This window comes from Triticum dicoccoides, chromosome 4B, assembly GCF_002162155.2.
Source record: "Triticum dicoccoides isolate Atlit2015 ecotype Zavitan chromosome 4B, WEW_v2.0, whole genome shotgun sequence".
In the NCBI taxonomy this organism is placed as follows: domain Eukaryota; kingdom Viridiplantae; phylum Streptophyta; class Magnoliopsida; order Poales; family Poaceae; genus Triticum; species Triticum dicoccoides.
This window is the reverse complement of record NC_041387.1, coordinates 382,630,411-382,640,358: the sequence shown is the minus strand read 5'-3', so window position 1 is coordinate 382,640,358 and position 9,948 is coordinate 382,630,411.

Below are 9,948 nucleotides of genomic sequence, written 5' to 3'. Positions count from 1 at the left end.
CGTGTTCAGATCTGGTATCCCCACTCAGCTCACCTCCTGGAAAGAGAAGGGCTTGCTGTGGGGTAGTTCGGAGGAGCTGACGGGACTCCAAGCCTGTATCCAGAAGCTGGTGAAGAAGCTCAGGCTGGTTAACATGGTCCAAGTCATGCTCGTCCGCCGGATTCTCCCATGCCAAGAGCGGGCATTCAATCTATGGGAGTTCAATCCGGAACAGGACCAGGTGCTGAGCGGGCTCTTTGACACGATGTACGAAGGCGCCTGGAGGGTGCTGTTTAAGGGCGCCGAAGCCCCCGCATCCGCGACTGAAGATCGCGGATTTCGCTCGCAGCGCCAAGCCGATGAGGTAAGTGATTCTACCCCTTTACGGGACACTTGCTTTTCATAGTTTGACACTATGCGGGTTTTAATTTCCCCTTTTCCTTTGACAGGACTGGATGAGGAAGGCGGAGCAGATTATCTGCCCGGCTCCCATGCCAGAAAACCCAGTAGACGCCCGTCTAGCGAGGCTGCTGGTTCCGGCACCGCACGTGGTATCGGAGAAGAAGGCCAAGAAGGAGGCCACGGGTGCTCGAAAGAGTTCCCGCTTTCAGGTGTCCGACGACTCCGGGGCGGACTCCTCCCCCGAAAACGAGGAGGAGAAGGAGGACTCTCTCCCAGAGGAGGGAGAGAGGAAGAGGAAGGCTTCCCTAACAGGGGAGGCCGAAGGGTCCAAGAGGGGAAGGACTATTCCCCCGGACAGCTCTGCCAACATCAACGTTGGCGAGGAAGAATGGCCTTCAAGGGCTAGGCCCCCAGCGAGATTGTAAGTATCCGGATTCCTGAGTGATTTATAATTTCTTTTTCTGTGTCACATAGCGTCATTCTGATGCCGCATGCTGCCTGTAGTCCGACCAATGATGATCTCCCCGCTTCATCGAGCGGGTCGTTGGCTCCGTCGGATGTAGACTCCATCCCGACCGCCTTCACCCCTCGCGACACCGAGGACGCCGAGGTGGGATCCCAAGAAGGGACCCATCAGGGGGAGGCTCCGAAGGTGCCACAAGGCAGCCTCTCGGACTTTGCACCGGACTCCACATCAGAACCCGCAATGGTTCCGGAGTCCGGCCAGCGGCCCCTTCGCACGAAGGGCAAGACCGTGACGCCGGCGGCTTCCGTCCAACCGGAGGCGCCGGACAATTTGTTGGAGGCGCTCCAGAGCGCTTCCATCGAGGAAGAACACCACACTATTATGAGTGCGGTGATTCAGAAGGTACAGCTCGCCAAGAGCAGGCTGACCGAAGCCTGCAGTAGCCTTCTATCAGGCTTTGAGGTAAGAAGATAAAAATATGCAATGTAATGCCGCATAGACAGTAGCCCCTGATGCTCGGTTCGGTGTTCGGAAAGAAAAGCCGGACTGAGGATCTGAAAAAAAAGAAGATATAGGCAGGGTTGCTAAAAAATTATGTCAATATGGGTTGCAGGCTGCGCTGCTGACCTCTGCCGCACTGACTGCGGAGGTCGGTGCTTTGAAGTAGGAGCTCGAGCGGTCCGAGCAAGAGCTCGGCCGCGCCAAGAAGCAGCTCCAGGACAATTAAGGTGAGTAACACCACTTTGGACTTGTACCTTACAGAAAAGGATTTAGGTTGCAACAAAAAATAACAAGGATAACATGGGTACTGCAGGGGCCACGAATGAGGTGGTGACCCTGAAGGAGGCCGCGTCTACGGCCGAACGCAATGCGGCCGCATAACGGGCAGAGTGAGAAAAGCAGGAGGCGCGGGTGGCGGTGGTTCAGCAAGAGCTCCAGGCTCTCATGGAAAAGCATGAGAGTTTGGAGCGTGACTCAAAGACTCGAGAGTCCGAGCTTGCCTCGGCTCTCGAAAGTGCCAAGACTGCCAAGGCCGATGCCCATAAGTCCCTTCAGGAGATTGAGTTGGTGAGGAAGATAGCGGCGGGTAAGGCATTTTTCATGCAAAGCAAGCATGTGAATGTAAATTACGTGTTACTTACCCGAATTCGGAGCTCTCCAGGGGCGTTTGCAGATCTGCCTCGCAGCATGTCTGATGCCGCCGCATTCTACCGAGCCGAGGAGGGGAGCTCGACGGAGAAGGTCTTCTGGTCTCAGTATGCTGAGGCTGGCCATCCGGTGCCCCCTAGCGACCAGCTGAAGCAGCTGGTCGAGCTCCACAAGGCGCCCGAGCAGGCCATGAAGGGCCTCATAGTCCGGCTGTGGCCTGGAGAGGCCATGCCTGGGAGCTACTTCGGCCTCGTGCGATGGTTGGTGGATGCGTGCCCCTGGGTGGAGGTTATCAAGCGCTCCGCCTGTATTGAAGGTGCTCGTCGGGCCCTAGCCCGCGCAAAGGTGCATTGGGGCAAGCTGGATGCGGAGAAGCTAATCACTGACGCGCCACCAGTGGGCAAGGAATATCATACGCCGGAGATGTACTATAAGACTGTTCTGAAGGGTGCCCGCAAGATTGCGGATGAGTGCCCCAGGGATGTAATTATTGAGTAAATTCGCAATGTGTTATCCTATGCGCTCAAAACTTTGTTCATATGCGCTAAGCAACGCTTGTTAATTTAAAATATTACCTTTTGTGTGGCCGTTTATTAAATCTGAGAGATGGCAAGTCGTTGGCTTCAGCCCCCATGCCACAAGTGCTGGGGTGTTCGGGATAAACTTGAGCACTCTTGTTCCCATTTTTGGGTCCATCTAGGGAGGCGCTCAACACAACGAACAAGGCAACCGGACTTATAGTGCTTGAACACTCTCACTTAGCCATAGAATTCTATAATTTTAAATTTCGGCGAAGCCCCTAGTATTCGGAAGACCGAATTGGGGGCGCTATCCACGCCTTCGTCGGACATTATCCGGAACTTCGCTCGAAGCGGCGTAGGTCTTTAAGGACCCGAAAAGACCTCTCGAACAGCGACCAGTCTCTCACCTTATCATGACAGTCAGTTTTAGCTTTCTCCACTGAGGCGTTAACCCGGCTCAACCGGGGCGCAATCGCAGTGGTTCGCCCAGTGCTACCTTAGCCGATAGAACGGAACGTAAGGTGCCAAACTTGGGAGCCGGGCAAACCCAACTATTGACCCAAGACATGATTCGGAGCCGATTCATATAATGCTATAAGTTCGGGGTGCCGCACTTGTGAAAGTGTGCGGACTTTATCACACCATAATGCGGGGAACATAAGCCCTTGGTGTATTTGGCCGTACCAAAATGTACGGATGCGACATGTCGTAAATGAACATATATATATAATGTAATGAAATTATGGGCAAAAAGTGCTGCATTTTATTCGAGAAGATATGCTATGAGTGCGGAATGATACAAATAGTGCGGAAAGCAAGGGATTGGACGAATTAAAGGCGTCCCCCTCTAGGGGTAGGCCGCGGAATGGTGTATTTAACAAATTTTAATGCTCGTAATGGAGACCACCTGAGTGTTCGTCGCAGCCTTTGTCCCTCCCTGGCTGTTGCATCATGAGTTCGGCAGGTTCGCCGCCGGACAGAGTTCTGTATAAAAAAGAGAGAAATAAAAGATAAAAAGAGCGACACACTTGGGAGCCCCTGGTGTGGTCGAACCGCACTCTGGGTCTGTTGTGGTTGTGCCTCTCCCCCTATGCCCATGGTATCTCCAGGGCGTAATTATGTACGCGGAGAGTTTGTCTTACAATTGTGCGAGGGCTGGGGTTGAGGCCGCATTGCTACGCGTGCTCGGAACATGCCAGGTGGTCTTGGTTGATGTTGCTCCGGGCGCGTTTGGCCATGTCCGGTCGTTTAACGGCCGGACTCGAAAATTGCCTTAAAAGGCTGCTCTGTACTTCTGCCGCGAGAGCCGCTGTATGTTCCTCCGTTCGGAGGGAGCGTTCCGTGTTTCCATTGACCATGATGACTCCACGAGGGCCTGGCATCTTGAGCTTAAGGTATGCATAATGCAGCACCGCGTTGAATTTTGCGAACACGGTTCGTCCGAGCAGAGCGTGATAGCCACTACGGAACGGGACTATGTCGAAGATTAACTCCTCGCTTCGGAAATTATCCGGGGATCCGAAGACCACTTCCAGTGTGACTGAGCCTGTACAACTGGCCTCAACACCTGGTATGACGCCTTTGAAGGTTGTCTTTGTAGGTTTAATCCTTGAAGGGTCTATGCCCATCTTGCGCACTGTATCATGATAAAGCAGGTTCAGGCTACTGCCGCCGTCCATCAGGACTCTCGTGAGGTGAAATCCATCGACGATTGGGTCTAAAACCAATGCGGTGAATCCGCCATGGCGGATACTGGTCGGATGGTCTCTTCGATCGAAAGTGATCGGGCAAGAGGACCATGGGTTGAATTTTGGGGCGACTGGCTCCATCGCGTATACGTCCCTTAGTGCATGCTTCCGCTCCCTCTTCGGGATATGCGTTGCGTATATCATGTTTACCGTCCGAACTTGAGGGGGGAATCCCTTTTGTCCTCTGTTGTTCGGCGGCCGGGTCTCTTCCTCGTCATCGCTGTGTAGCCCCTTGTCATTGTTTTCGGCGATTAATTTTCCTGCCTGCTTGAATACCCAACAATCTCTGTTGGTGTGTTTAGCTGGCTTTTCGGGGGTTCCATGTATTTGACAGGAGCGGTCGAGTATTCGGTCCAAATGGGACAGGCCCGGAGTGGTTCTTTTGAATGGCTTCTTCCGTTGACCGGGCTTGGAGCCTCGGAATCCGGCGTTGACTGCCGTATCCTCATCGCTGTCACCATTAATGCAGCATTTGTTTTTGTTTTGACGCGACCTGCCATTGCGGTCCTTGGTATCCGGACTGCCAGCATTTTTGCTGAGGTTGTTGCTTTGAGCTAGCCAGCTATCCTCTCCAGCACAGAAGCGGGTCATGAGTGATGTGAGGGCTGCCATGGATTTCGGCTTTTCCTGTCCTAGGTGCCGGGCCAGCCACTCGTCGCGGATGTTATGTTTGAAGGCAGCGAGGGCCTCTGCATCCGGACAGTCGACGATTTGATTTTTCTTTGTTAAGAACCGTGTCCAGAATTGCCTGGCCGATTCGTCTGGCTGCTGGATTATGTGGCTTAGGTCATCTGCGTCCGGTGGTCGCACATACGTGCCCTGGAAGTTGTCGAGGAATGCAGCTTCCAGGTCTTCCCAGCATCCAATTGACTCTGCGGGCAGGCTGTTAAGCCAATGCCGAGCTGGTCCTTTAAGCTTGAGCGGGAGATATTTGATGGCGTGAAGATCGTTGCCGCGGGCCATATGTATATGGAGGAGATAATCCTCAATCCAGACCGCGGGGTCTGTTGTGCCATCGTAGGATTCGATATTAACGGGTTTAAACCCTTCAGGGATTTGATGATCCGTTACTTCGTCAGTGAAGCATAGTGGGTGTGCGGCGCCTCTGTATTGAGCAATATCGCGACGTAGCTCGAGAGAGCGTTGTCTGCTGTGTTCGGCCCGGCCGGAGTAGTTGTATCCGGCGCGACGGTATTTGTCGTGGGTCTTGGGGCGCCCACGTGATCCATAGATAGATCTGGATTGTCTTGCCTTGTCCTCCAATATATCCCGCAAGTCCGGCGCGTTCCCCCGTGGCTTTATGCTTTTTGAGCGATGCCGGGGTACGGTTTTGGTGGAGGGCTTGCATGCCTCTTTGTCGCGGCCACGAGGTGGTCGGTCTGCCGTATTGTGCGCTGGTGATGCAGGTTTGTACGCTTCCTCCTCTAGTCGGGGGAGCAACTTGCGTTTTGGGTAACTTTTGGAGGGGCGTTCGAGTTCATACTCTTCGGCCGCGAGGACCTCGGTCCATCTGTCGGCCAGTAGGTCTTGATCAGCTTGAAGCTGTTGCCGCTTTTTCTTTAGGCTGTTTGTCGTGGCCATTAGCCTGCGTCTGAAACGCTCTTGTTCGACGGGATCCTCAGGCACGACGAATTCGTCGTCGTCAAGGCTTGCCTCGTCTCCGGAGGGAGGTAAGTAATTATCATCCTCGACCTCTTCGTCTGCCGCCCTCTCGTGAGGGCTTGCTTCTGCCTCCTCCTGCGCTGGATCGTGCTGGAGGGGGTTGTCTTCGGCACTTTCTGGGGTGTTATTATCTCCTGTGGTGGAATCTCCATTCTTGCTGTGGTGGGATTTAGAGCGGCGCCGCTGACGTCGGCGCTTAGGCTGTTTCTTTAAGGAATCGGCCTCCGTTGGTTCTTCGCCGTCCCCATCTTTTGGGGTGTCCACCACGTATATGTCGTATGACGAGGTGGTCTTCCAGTGTCCTGTAGGCACTGGTTCTTGATAGTCTCCGGCATCATCGTCCATACCGTCAATGTCTTCGGAGTCGTAGTCGAGTACGTCGGTTAGATCGTCGACGGTGGCTACGAAGTGGGTGGTGGGTGGGCCCTGAATTTCTTCGTCGTCCGCATCTCAACCATCCTGGCCGTAGTTCGGCCAAGGCTCTCCGGATAGCGAGAGATGCTTCAGCGAATTTAAGATATCGCCGAAGCGTGAGTGCTGAAAGATGTCCGCAGCGGTGAATTCCATGATCGGCGCCCAGTCGGATTCGACCGGCAGGGGCGCAGGAGGTTCGGAGTCCGGCAGAGAGTCCGGCACCTCGGAGTCATGAGCTTTATGCGGGACAAGGTAAGTGTTCATCTCCATCGCCGTAGAAGTTGCAGATCCCGAGGCGGTGTCCAGCCATCCGTCCTCGATCTGAGCGATCGGCTCCGGACTATGGGTCGGAGCAGATTCATGTGCGGCCTCCAGGGTGCCGTCCGGCGGCAGAGTTAGGTCGTGCCCATCGTGACAGCGCGGCACGCTCGGCTGTGGCTCAGATCCATCAAAGATCAAGTCCCCGCGGATATCGACCGTGAAGTTTAGGCTTCCAAACCTGACCTGACGGCCAGGGGCGTAGCTTTCGATCTGCTCCAGATGGCCAAGTGAGTTGGCCCGCAGTGCGAAGCCGCCGAATACGAAGATCTGTCCGGGGAGAAAAGTCTCACCCAGGACTGCGTCGTTGTCGATTGAAGAGGCCATCAAGCCTATCGGTGACGACATAGAGGAACTCTCAATGAAAGCACCAATGTCGGTGTCAAAACCGGCGGATCTCGGGTAGGGGGTCCCGAACTGTGCGTCTAGGCGGATGGTAACATGAGACAAGGGACACGATGTTTTACCCAGGTTCGGGCCCTCTTGATGGAGGTAAAACCCTACGTCCTACTTGATTGATATTGATATTGTGGATGTTTACAAGAGTGGATCTACCACGAGATCAAGGAGGCTAAACCCTAGAAGCTAGCCTATTGTATGATTGTAATGGTTGTTGTTGTTGTCCTACGGACTAGAGCCATCCGGTTTATATAGACACCGGAGAGGGCTAGAGTTACATAGAGTCGGTTACAATGGTAGGAGATCTACGTATCCGTATCGCGAAGCTTGCCTTCCACGCCAAGGAAAGTCCCATCCGGACACGGGGCGAAGTCTTCAATCTTGTATCTTCATAGTCTTGGAGTCCGGTCGATGATGATAGTCCGGCCGATGATAGTTCGGCTGATGATGGTAGTCCGGCTATCCGGACACCCCCTAATCCAGGACTCCCTCAGGGGCGAATCATTTTTTTGCCTGGACGCACTTCATTGCGTGCGAAGGTGTAGCTGGTGGGTCCCAGCAGTCAGGGGCGTGAATCATTTTTTTGCCCGGACGCACTTCCTTGCGTGCAAAGATGAAGCTGGTGGGTCCCAGCAGTCAGGGGGAAACGGTTTTTCCATGAAATACAGTGACCCGTCCGATGGGTCCCAGCTGTCAGGTGGAGGAATCATTATTTTTCGCGTAATAAGGAGGCACTTCTTTGCTGCGGCCGTGGACCCAGCTGTCAGCTTCTCCACGTATAGTCCACGTCTGATGGAAGTCGTTCCTTGACCACGTTGACCAGGCCGCACCAAGAGCACCACGGCGGTGGACGACGACGAGGCCTAGGAAGGGGACGACGTGAAGCCGGGGAATACGCGGCAATGGAAGCCCGTGCGGAGAGGAGTACGAGGGTTCACTGGTTCGGCTGTGGTGTGAGGCTGCCGTCGCCGCAGGGCATGGCCAGCGGTGGGAATAGTAGGGGGCGGTGAGGCCTCCACGGCAGCACAGCCGGCCACGGGAGGCAGGAGCATGCGGCACGACCGGCGCTGCTTTGGGCGGCTGGAGCAAGAAAACCAGAGGTTGAAGAAGCACTACGGCCGTTGGATGGACATTGTACGGTCACTGGAGCTAGAATCGTTCATATTGACTAAGTTGACAAAGCCCTCCGTCCTCGTCAACTTAGTTGGCCCACAAGTCATCCTCCCACTATGGTGGGTCCCAGCTAGCAGGGGGGTATTCATTTTTTGTGCGTAATAAGGAGGCACTTCTTTGCATGCAAAGATATAGCTGGTGGGTCTGACGTGTCAGCGGGGGGAGGGGGGGCGTTTTTTTGCGAGATACAGAGGCCCTTCCGGTGGGTCCCAGCTGTCAGGCAGAGGAATCATTATTTTGCTCGTACAGTCCACGGCCGATAGATGTCGTTCGTTGACCATGTTGACCAGGCTGCGCCGATAGCACCATGGCGGTGGACGAGGACGAGGCCTAGGAAGGCCTCGTCCTCGTCCACGCGGTGGGGAAGACTCGGCAATGGTTGCCCACGCGGTGGGGAGTACGAGGGTAACTGGTCCGACTGCCATCGCCGGAAAATAACAGGAGGTGTGGGTGAGTAGAGGAATGGCCTGGCCAGCAATGAAGTAGGGTGGGGCGGTGCGGCCTGTGCAGCAGCGTAGCTGGCCACGGGAGGCGGGAGCAGGCAGTCCCACCGGAGCTAGTTTGGGCGGCTGGAGCAAGAAGATCAGATATTGAAGAAGCAGCACGGCCGTTGGATTAACATCCAACGGTCACTACTACTAGAATCGTTTGTGGACTAAGTTGACAAAGCCAAAGTACACATCAACCAAGTAGACCCACAAGTCAGCCTCCAAATCTGTCCCAAACAGCATACATCCTGAAATTTCTAGCCAGATTCAAATTAATTTTAAATCTAAATATACCTTAATTTAAATTCAATTAAATTTTACCTTCACAAAAACAATGAAATTTAAAATAACAAAATCCGAAAGAAAACAATATTTTGGAACTAATTTCCTGTTTGCTATATTTTTTCATTTTACAACCCATTTATTATTACTTATAGCCCATTTCTAATTACTTATAGCCCATTTCTTATTACTGATAGCCCATTTTCTGGGCAAAATGCACCCCTCCTCGTCTTGAAAGATTTCCGGCCCAGCAGGGCGTAGAAAAGCATGTAGGCCTATGTTGGTTATTCTGCAAAAAACAAAATAGCTGGCTAGCCATTTTTCAGAAAGGAAAAAAACAAACTGGGCTGGTCATGTGCTAAACATATGAAATAAAAGCCTGGGCTAGACGGGCCACGGGTCTCGCACAACCCTGTTGATACCCTTCTCCGTCCCAAAAAAAAAATTACTGCGCGCGCTGCTGGGTCCCTACTGTCATCCTCACCATGTACAGTCATCTCCTTATTCCTCTCGGTTGTTGACCATGTTGACAACACCGGAGGGCGGCGCCGTGGCGAGCGAACCAAGGCGAAGGATGATGGTGAGGCCTCGGACGGGAACGAATAGGAGCCGGGGAAGATCACAGCCAGCCGTGGGAGGCGGGAGCAGGCTGTCCCGCCGGCGCTAGTTTGGCTTTGGCGGCTCGAGGAAGAAGAGATTGAAGAAACGCGACAGACGTTGAATGTCAATCCAACGGTCAAGGTTGGCAGAATCGTTTGTTGATTAAGCAGATACCAAGTAGCATACTTTTTTATATATAGGAAGAAAACTGCGAGAAAATGCGTTCGTCTGCCGTCCTACTCACAGGGAACGTTCGCCACATAAGTGACTAGCACCCTTGGTTTTCAACCGAGAGGTCTTGGGTTCGAGTTCTAGGAACTCTCAATTTTGTCCTCCTTCCTTCCTCG